This window comes from Zea mays, chromosome 7 (genome assembly GCF_902167145.1).
Source record: "Zea mays cultivar B73 chromosome 7, Zm-B73-REFERENCE-NAM-5.0, whole genome shotgun sequence".
Lineage (NCBI taxonomy): Eukaryota > Viridiplantae > Streptophyta > Magnoliopsida > Poales > Poaceae > Zea > Zea mays.
The window spans coordinates 92,783,613-92,794,354 of record NC_050102.1 but is presented as its reverse complement, the minus strand read 5'-3'; positions in this window follow the sequence as shown (position 1 = coordinate 92,794,354).

Here is a 10,742-nt window from a genome sequence, read left to right as displayed (position 1 = left end):
TGCGCTTACCGCTGAGTGCGAAGCTGCCACATATAATAACAAAAGAGCCCCTGGCGTTGGTGGAGTTACTGTTGTTAGATCTATCAAATATTGCTTCAGTTCTTCGAAGGCTCTCTGCTGGACTGGTCCCCATTGAAAAACTTCGGCTGACTTCAGCACTTCGAAAAATGGTAAATTTCTCTCTGCTGATCTAGATATGAATCTGTTGAGAGATGCCAGCCTTCCTGTCAAATCTTTGAGCCCCCTTCTTTGTACTTGGTGGTTCCATTCGAAGTATAGCTTCGATTTTGCTTGGATTAGCCTCAATTCCCTTTGTTGAAACTAGGCAACCAAGAAATTTCCCCTTCTTCACTCCGAAGACACATTTTTCTTGATTCAGCTTTAAACCAGCCTGTCTAAAATTAGCGAAGGTCTCCTGCAGATCAGCAATGTGATTATCTTGCTTCGTGCTTTTTACAATGATATCATCAACATAAGTTAGCACATTCCTGCCTATCTGAGAATGGAGAACCTTCGCTGTCATTCTGCTGAAGCTTCCTCCAGCATTCTTAAGCCCCTCAGGCATCCGAAGGTAACAATATGTTCCACTAGTGGTTATGAAGCTGGTTTTCGGTTCATCCTCCTTCTTCATCCAGATTTGGTGATAGCCTGAATAGCAATCCAGCAGACTCATAAGCTCTAATGAAGCTGCTGCATCGACTAAGGAATCTATCCTTGACAATGGAAACTCGTCCTTCGGACAGGCCTTATTGAGATCAGTAAAATCGATACACATTCTCCATTTACCATTGGCCTTCTTCACCATAACAGTGTTAGCCAACCATTCTGGGTATTTTACCTCTCTGATAACTCCGACACTGAGGAGTCTTTTCACTTCATTCCGAGCACCTTCGGCCTTGTCATCAGACATCTTCCGAAGCCTCTGCTTTCTGGGTCTGAAGGATGGATCAACATTGAGCGAGTGCTCAATAACATCCCTGTTAACTCCGCAAAGATCATTAGCTGACCAAGCAAAAACATCTTTATTGTTGAACAAAAACCTTATCAAGGTTTTCTCCTGTTCTTCGGACAGTTGAGATCCCAATAGCACCTTCTGCTCTGCTATGTCCTCACATAAGAGCATGGGCTTCAGCTGATCAGCCGAAGCAGCTTTTTCCCTTCTGAACTTGTATTGCTCACAAGCTTTAGCTCCATCTGTATTATGGATTGCTTTTGAGTCTGTCCAATTTCCTTCGGCCCTTCTGGCAGCTTTCTGACTTCCATGAATAGCAATGGGCCCTTGGTCCGAAGGTATCTTCATGCAAAGATAAGCTGGATGAAGAATTGCTTCGAAGGCATTGAGAGTACCACGACCAATGATTGCATTGTAAGGGTATTCCATGTCAACAATATCAAACATAACTTGTTCAGTCCTTGTGTTGTTGATAAATCCGAAGGTCACTAGCATTGTGATTTTGTGAGTGCTACAATCTGCCTTCCTCCGAAGCCGCAAAGGGGATGTGTGGCATCATGAATTTTGTCTTCGGGCTCTTGCATCTGTCTGAAGGCCTTAGCAAATATGATATCAGCTGCGCTGCCTGTATCAACCAAAACATTATGGACCAGAAATCCTTTGATCACACAAGAGATAACCATAGCATCGTTGTGTGGGTAATCCTTGAGTTGAAGATCCTCTTGAGAGAAGGTAATTGGAATGTGAGACCATCTTGACTTGATGAAGGGTCCTTGCACCCCGACATGTTGTACCCTTCTCTGTGCCTCCTTCTTCTGCTTCTTGTTGGCTGGCTCTGAGCATGAACCGCCTGTTATCGGGAGTACCAACTTCGGAGTCGAAGCAGCTCCAGCTTGAATGTTGAACGAAGCCATCAGCTCAAAAAAGTGGAAGTGAGTTCACCGGAGGTGGGCGCCAATGTTGGGGACTTGTTCTCAAATGCTATGAATTAAGAACAAGGCAACATAAAATGTTAAATATCAATGCCCTTCGTCCGCCGAAGCATTATTTCCACAAGGATTTAATGAACCTCGGACGAAGGTCACAGGCATAATGCTACGAAGGTTTTCACCTTCGTAAGTGAGCTTATAAAAATAATACAAAGAAAAGTAAAACATGAAATATTAAAGTTAAATACATTGAAAATAAAAGACATCATTCACATATCTTATTAAATGAATTTATAATATCCGAATACAATGTTTAGGTACATTTATACCTTTGCCTTTGACAAACAATAATTCCCGAGTGGTGCGTTAGCAATTACAGGAATGCGTGAACAGTAAAGGAATACTGTTCACTATTTATAGGCACAGAACACAGCCTGTGAGGAATTACAATCATGCCCCTCATAAAAGTTTACCACAATGACTCAGACCCCTATGGGCTAAAAGGTCATTCTATCTTTAAGTCGGTTCGACCCTTCATCTTCGGATATGTTATAGTACCGAAGCTTCATGAATGATGCCTTCGGCGTCACGTACGAGCAGCTTCAGCCGAAGCTGTTTCTTTTTGCAGGACCTTCGACGACGAAGCATGGTCCCAACAGTGGGGAATTCTAGTGCACCAGCTTAGAACAAGCAACAAACTTCTGGCAAGGGATTCTCTATTTTGCCAGGGTTAATCAAGTCAGCGCTGATGCTACTGCTGAAGGAGCTAATATCACACTTGGTATGTTTTATATTAATGCAATTCCTGCAACAATATTATTTGATTATGGTACACATTCCTTCATGTCTGCTCGATATGCCAACACAAATGAGCTACCACTGAAAAATATGAAAACACCAATGTTAGTAATTACACCTAAAGGGCCTGTTGAGACAAGTTATATGACACATAGATTGTCATTGACAATTATGGGAAGAAAATTCTGGGCTACCCCTATAATATTAGAAGAAAGCAGTATAGATATGATCCTTGGTATGTCATGGTTAAGAAAGGCAAAGGCCGTTATACAATGTGGTAGGGGTACTGTAGAACTCACCAGCCCTAAAGGAGAAAGATTTGAAGTTGAAATTACAGTAACTACCTCTACCAGACGTGCGGTATTCTTAATAGATGTGAAGTTTGTTGGTAACAACATCCGTGTGGTTAGGGATTATCTAGATGTCTTTCCGGAGGAGTTACCAGGGATGCCACCAGAGAGGGAAGTTGAGTTTGTCATTGATCTCTTACCTGAACTGCTCCTATTTCTAAGCGCCCCTACAGGATGTCTGTAGAAGAGTTACAAGAAGTTAAGAAGCAACTAACTGAGTTACAGGAGGCAGGGTACATTCGTCCGAGTTCCTCACCTTGGGGAGCACCGGTACTGTTTGTACAGAAGAAGGATGGTTTGCAACGGATGTGTGTGGACTATAGATCCCTTAATGATGTCACCATTAAGTACAAGTACCCGTTACCTTGTATTGATGACTTATTTGATCAAATGAGAGGTGCTAGGGTGTTCTCTAAGATTGACCTCAGGTCGGGCTACCATCAAATGAAGATTAGGCCATCTGATATTCCCAAGACGGCTTTTCTACCCGATATGGTCTATATGAATTCAGAGTCATGCCATTTGGCTTAACCAATGCACCAGCTTATTTTATGAATCTGATGAATAAGGTGTTCATGGAGTATCTCGATAAATTCATCGTAGTATTCATCGACAACATTATTATTTATTCCAAGAATGATAGTGAGCATGAGGGGCATTTGCGGATGGTGCTACAGAAGTTACGGGATAATCAAGTTTATGCAAAATTTACCAAATGTGATTTCTGGCTTGATGAAGTACGTTTTCTCGGGCATATCATCTCCAAAGGAGGAATTGCTGTGGATCCGACTAAAGTAACAGCAATAGTTGATTGGAAGATACCAAGTATAGTCTCGAAGATCAGGAGTTTCCTAGGACTCACAGGCTATTACCGGCGATTTATTGAAGGGTTCTCCAAGATTGCTAAGCCTATGACCTCATTGTTAGAGAAGGGCAAGGAGTTTAAGTGGACTGGAGAATGCCAAGAGAGTTTCGATCAATTGAGGTCTAAATTGATGGCAACCCCAGTGATGATTATGCCAGATCTACAAAAGAATTTTGATATATATTGTGATGCATGTCGCCAAGGCTTGGGATGTGTGCTTATGCAAGAAGGACACGTTATCGCCTACGCGTCTTGCCAGTTGCGTAAACATGAGTTGAATTACCCCACTCATGACTTAGAACTGGCAGTCGTTGTGCATGCTCTCAAGATTTGGAGACACTATATTATGGGAACCAAGTGCCGAGTCTACACCGATCACAAGAGCTTAAAATACATCTTCACTCAGAAGTATCTCAACCTTAGGCAACGCCGATGGTTGGAGCTCATCAAGGATTATGACTTGGAAATTCACTATCATCCGGGCAAGGCGAATCTGGTTGCGGATGCCTTGAGTCAGAAGGAGCATGTCCATGCAGCTATTGTCACCCAATTACCCGATGAGTTAGCAGAAGATTTTGAGAGGCTCAATCTGGGAATAGTTGCTCATACTGAAGGAATTACCATCGAAATGGAAGTACCTTAGAGCAAGAAATACGAATAGGTCAGATCGGTGATGCCAAAATTCAGGTGATCAAAGATCTGATAACGGAAGGTAGATGCCCAGATTTCACGGAGGATGAGCAGGGCATGATATGGTTCAAGAACCTAATTTGTGTTCCTGATATCAATAGTCTTCGTGAAACCATATTGAAGGAGGCACATGACTTAGTTTATTCCATCCACCCTGGTAGTACTAAGATGTACCAGGACTTGAAGCAGAAGTATTGGTGGTATGGACTAAAGAAGGATGTTGCTTCACATGTTGCACTATGTGATGTTTTCCAGAGGGTGAAAGCGGAACATCAAAGACCTGCTAGTTTACTACACCCTCTTAAGATACTTGAGTGGAAATGGGAAGAAATTGGCACGGACTTCATTGTGCGTCTACCCCGCACATCTTCTGGGTATGACTCTATATGGGTGATTGTGGACAGGCTAACTAAAGTATCCCACTTTATTCTAGTGAAGACCATGTATTTAGGAGCCAAACTAGCAGAGTTGTACATGGCACGGATTGTATACCTAAGAAGATTGTGTTAGACCGGGGATCACAGTTTACTTCTCGATATTGGAAGAAGTTGCACGAGTGCTTGGATACAAGATTGAATTTTAGTTCGGCCTACTATCGGGGACTTGTTCTCAAATGCTTCGTAAATTAAGAACAAGGCAACACAAAATGTTAATGATTAAGGCCCTTTGTCCTTCGAAGCATTATCTCCCTTAGGATATAATGATCTTCGAACGAAGGTCATGAAGGACGAACCTTCATCATCGATGTATATATTAATGAAAGAAGAAGCATATGAAACATGAGAAATAACATGAATAACCATATGACATCATTAATATATCTTTATTATGTCATCATGAATGAACATGAACAATATCGAATTACATTTGTACCTTCAGCTTGACAGAAGGCAAAAGTCCAAGTGTGACGCGCGAGTGAATACAAGTCAGCGTGAACAGTACGGGGGTACTGTTCATCTATTTATAGGCACATGGCACAGCCTGTGTAAAATTACATTCATGCCCTTCATGTTAACTATTGACTTAAGGACAATCTATCGAGGACTAGATAACCTTTTCCTCTTTAAGTCGGTTCCTTTTTCTGCTACTGAGCGGAAGCTTCCTTGCACGTAGCTTCGGAACTGGTTCAACCTTCGTCCCGACCATGCTTTTCATATTGTGTACAACTTCATTCTGAGTCCGAAGGTTCCTGTACATATATTACACTTGGGAAACATTGTTAATCATGTTTTTGAGGACCTTTGAAAGACGAAGGCCCCCAACAGTAGCCCCACACAGTATTAATTTGTTATAACAACGAATTTAGACTGCAACGTGAATGAAGGCCTTAAGCCGAAGCTCCGAAAAAACACCTTCCCTTTGCTAGAATAGCAATAGTCAATGACAGACGGGGTCCACCAAGTTGCAAAGCACTGGGCGTATAAATATGAACCATAGCGGCAGCATTTGATACGCCATTTCTGCCATTTGCGTTATTTTCTCAAACTTTTAGCTCTTCCTCATTAGCTCTTGCCTGATTTTCGAGTTTTTAGAGATTCAGTTTAAAGACACGTTTGATCCAAATTTGAAAAGAAGAAGATGAGTGGAGAGAAGAAGATAACTAAAGAGAAGAAAACAACCGAGGAGACGAAGCTGTATGAAGAGAAAAAAGTTGCAGGTCCTTTCATTGCTGGATTTTATGAGTCCATGACAAAAACAAATACAGAGAAAATTACTAAGGAGATCATGGAGGGTTTATCCGAAGATTCTGATGACAGTGATAGTTATGACGTGGAAAGTGGGGATGAAGACTCTAAGGATCGGCCGTGGCGCCCAAGCCATACTATCTTCGGAAAGTCGACTATTAAACAGAGTCATATTGACGCCATGAGGGGGAGATATTTTCGCGACATGTCTATTGTCAGAGTTGGAGGAGATAGCACTGCCCCTACTCCGGAGGAAAACGAAGTTGTTATTTACTGAAGCTTCTTGAAGGCAGGCCTTCGGTTCTCGCTGAGTAAATTTGTGGTTGAAGTATTAAAGATATTCCAAATCTTTCTTCATCAGAATACCCCTGAAGCTATAATTAGGACGGAGATATTTGCATGGGCTGTAAGGAGCCAGAGGCTAGAGCCAAGCGCAAAGTGCTTCTGCAGCATGCACGAGCTTTTATATGAGACGAAGGCTATTGGCAAAGAACAATACCACAATAACTTCGGTTGTTACAGGTTCATTGCCCGTTCTAATGCAAGCCACCCGGTGCAAACATTCCGGAAAAGATGGCCTGGGGCCTGGATGGAGGAGTGGTTTTACGTTAAAAATGATTTAAAGACAAGGGAAGACATCAAAGAAATCATTCAGCGCCCCATCTGGTCTCGCTTCGGCCTCCGAAGGCCGAAGGTGGAAATTGATGGCAATGTTGAAGCATGTCAGAAGGCCTTTAGCACTGTGTGCGCCTTCATTGGCACGAGGGATTTAATTCAAGAGCATATAGCCTTCAGGGTATGGCCACTTGTGGAGAGCTGGGATATGCCGAAGAAGACCACCGCCGATTCCATTGAGGGTGGTCTGGTCCGATTGAAGTATACCTTCAGAGAAGTTTGATGAGCCAGACGATGACTGGCTGAAGTGTATTGAAGCTACTAGTGATGATCTACTCGGGGCATACTCTAACGTCGAAGATAATGCTTTGTCCGCAGTTTTCGGGGGTCGGGGCAAGAAAAGATTGAACAGGGTATTTGATGTGATTGGCTGCGTTACCCTGATTACCACTACCCGCTACAAGGGCAAGGGAAAAAGAGAAAGACTGCCGCTTTGGCCACCCCAGCTGAACTGAAGAGCAAAAAGGTGAAGGTTCAGACCCACCGGCCGCGTTATATTGAACCAGCCGTAGTACCTGAATTTGGCAAAGGGACCTCTTCAGCTGTCGAAGCGAGACAAACTACTCCGATTGTGCAGAGCGTCGAAGAGCCGAGTGTAGTGCCAAAGGTGCCTACAATCGGGCCAGCCGAAGCTAAAGATGATAAGGCCGAAGAGCCACAGGTGGAAAAAGTGATAAAAGTGCCAGAAATCCTGAGCCCACCGGCAGAGGCAGATTTGCCAAAGATGCAAAAAGCTCCTGCTGCAACTCCCAAGAGGAGGAGGATGGCCAGCGTGCTAGATGCTATTATAGAGACCACGAAGGCCTTAACTCCTGCTCCTACCAAGAAAACTGCCGAAGCTGCCAAAATCCAAGTCGAAGCCAAAGCTGGGCCTTCAGCGCCTACTAAGACGAAGGCCGCCGAGCCTGAAGATAAGGTAGGTCAGCAAATTTTAGATACCGGCAAGACGACAAAGCAAGATATGGCAGAAAAAGCAAAATCTCCTGTCCCCGAAGCCTTAGCTGAAGATATTGATTACATTGTTCGACATGCTTTGGGGAAACAATTATCTGAAGAAGAAATCTTGGAGGCCAAACACTATGCCCAAAGACTGAAATATCCGAAGGGGACCTTAGTGTTCAATGGTACCAACGAAGATGATTTCCTGTACTGTCTCCGTGATAACAAAGAAATATCCGTGTGCCGGGAGATAGCTAAGAGTATGGGATTTCCTAAGCTTGAAGGACTTTCGGTCTTGTCGAAGGATGATCTTGCTGATAGCCTCACGTACAACAATATAAAGGTATAAAGGTTAATTTTGAAGCTAGAAAATCAAGTATTTTATTGCCATGCTCAACTCTTTCTTCTTTGCAGGGATTAATTCTTAGTAATGCCTTGAGGGCTCAGAAGAGCGCCGAAGACGAAGGCTGTACAATGGCTCTTAACAACCTTCGGTCTGAGGTGATTGAACTAAGAAACAAAGGTCTAGAGAAAGACAAAATTTTGATTTCATTGGTGAACAAAGTAAAGGAAGACGAGGCTAATTACAAAGCTCAGGCCGAAGCCCAGAAAACCGAAATTGAAGACCTTCGGAGACAACTGGCCGAAGCTAAAGAGAACTACGCGCTCGCACAGGCTAATCAAGAAATCAGTGAATATTGGAAAAATAAGTTAGAGAAAAATGTTGAATAACTTCGCGAATCCAAGGAAAGGTGCTTTGAGAAATCCTTGGATTGCGTGAAAAAATTAAAAACTAGCTTCGCCAAAGTGGGCGCTTACTCTGCTGAAGAAAAGTTCATACGAGGCGACCCCGAAGGCGTTGTTGAATGGATAAGTGGAGAAGCCGAAGCCTTCGAGGAAATTTTGAGTGATCGCGGGGATATTTGCGCGTTTTCTGGTGCGTGGGAAATCTCGACTATTCTGGAGAAGGCCGGATGTGATCATGTTAAGGTTATAGCCCAGGCCAAAGCTGCCTTCTCCATATACGATACGAAGGATCCTTCAGCTGAAGCAACTTTAATGGGCGGGAAATTTTATAATGATGTCTGGGTGAATGGTGGCCGAGAGCTGGCCCATGAGATTATAAAAAAGAGTGAAAAAGACACCCACGACACATGAGCAGAAGCAAAACGAGCTGAAGAGGCTGCAGAACGCGAAAGGCGTATAGGTATTATTTTTTGGTTTTTTAGCTTCGATACTTGCTTTGTGGCTTCGAACTAATCAATTTTACCTACTTTAGCTGAACTATCTCCGCCGCCGGAACCATACGATCCCCTAGCTGATCCAGAAATGAAGGAAGCACTGGACATTATAAGCATGGTGGACTCCATTATTGACGAAGTCATCGATAAACTTTTGAACGAAGTTGCGGAAAAAGTCCTTAGAGAAGAATAGATTTCATTGTAATAATATTTTGAAATGCTTGATGTATGGGATAGTGGAATGAACATTAAGCTTCTATTGTAACAAAACTATGTGATATTTGATGTATGTAACTTTGAATCGAATATGTAAATTATTGTAATTTAATTCTTTGCGATGCATGGAATTTACACACATACCGTTTTTGAGCCTTCAGCGAAAAAACACCTTCCCTTCTTTTCATGCTTCGTAAAGAAAGAGATCCCTTCTTATGGCAAGCCTGATAAAACTGTATTTCCCGAAGCTTACTTCGTGCCTTAGCACATTCTCATTTTGACGAAGCATTTGCCAAAGATTGGCTTCGTATTCAATTCTTGTGTCGTTAATGCAATATGATGTATGATGTCATGTTATGCAAAATGGTGTGATGATATGATACAAAATGATGAGGATGCCGAAGACACACACCCACACGCCCACACTGGAATACACAAGCTCTGCATCCCCTTAGGAACGACTTTTGAGCTTCTTCACCTTCTATTTCGGTGATATAAGTTCTGCATCCCCTTAGGAACGTCTTTTGAACTTCTTCGCCTTCTATTTCGGTGGTATAAGTTATGCATCCCCTTAGGAACGACTTTTGAACTTCTTCGCCTTCTATTCGGTGGTATTTGGCTTTGCATTCCCTTTGGAACGACTTTTGAGTAGAAAACTTACACTTCGCTCCCTTAGGAACGACTTTTTGTAGCTTCGTCAATTTTGGCTCTACATTCCCTTAGGAACGACTTTTGAGCAGAAAACTTACACTGCGCTCCCTTAGGAACGACTTTTTGTAGCTTCGTTTATGTTGGCTCTGCATTCCCTTAGGAACAACTTTTGAGCTTCGTAAATCTGTGAAGAAGATATATTTCATTCTGGTAGCGGCAGAATCATTACAAGAAATTAAAACTAAGTTTTCATTGCTTGTTCCTTATACAGAAAGCAAAATGGCATAGAAAATAAAAGTATTTCAGAAGAAGGATATTGCTCAGTATATGTGCTTTGATTCTGGTACAGTGCTGTTGACTATACGAGCTTCGGACTCCTCCCTGAAGTCACGTTGTTGTTGGGAGTGCTGGCGCCCTTCTGAATGCTGGCTTCGGGTATAAGCAGGTTGCAATGGTGGTGGCGGTGGAAGCTGAGGCCAGGAAGCTTGTAAATGGCTTGCCGAAGCAACAGAAGCTGCAGGTTGATTGCCCACATACTCTGGTATGTAGGGAGAGTGACATGAAGCAGTATGTAAGACCTGCTTCGTCTGATTCTGCCGGGCTTCTGCTTCGGCAATCTCTTTTTGCTTTTGAAAGGTAATCTGACATGTTCTTGTCGTGTGGCCCTTGTCTTCACCACATAATAAGCAATAGATTTTCCTGGGCTGATCCCCATATCTTCCTCCGAAGCCCCTACCGCCTCGGCTCCTTG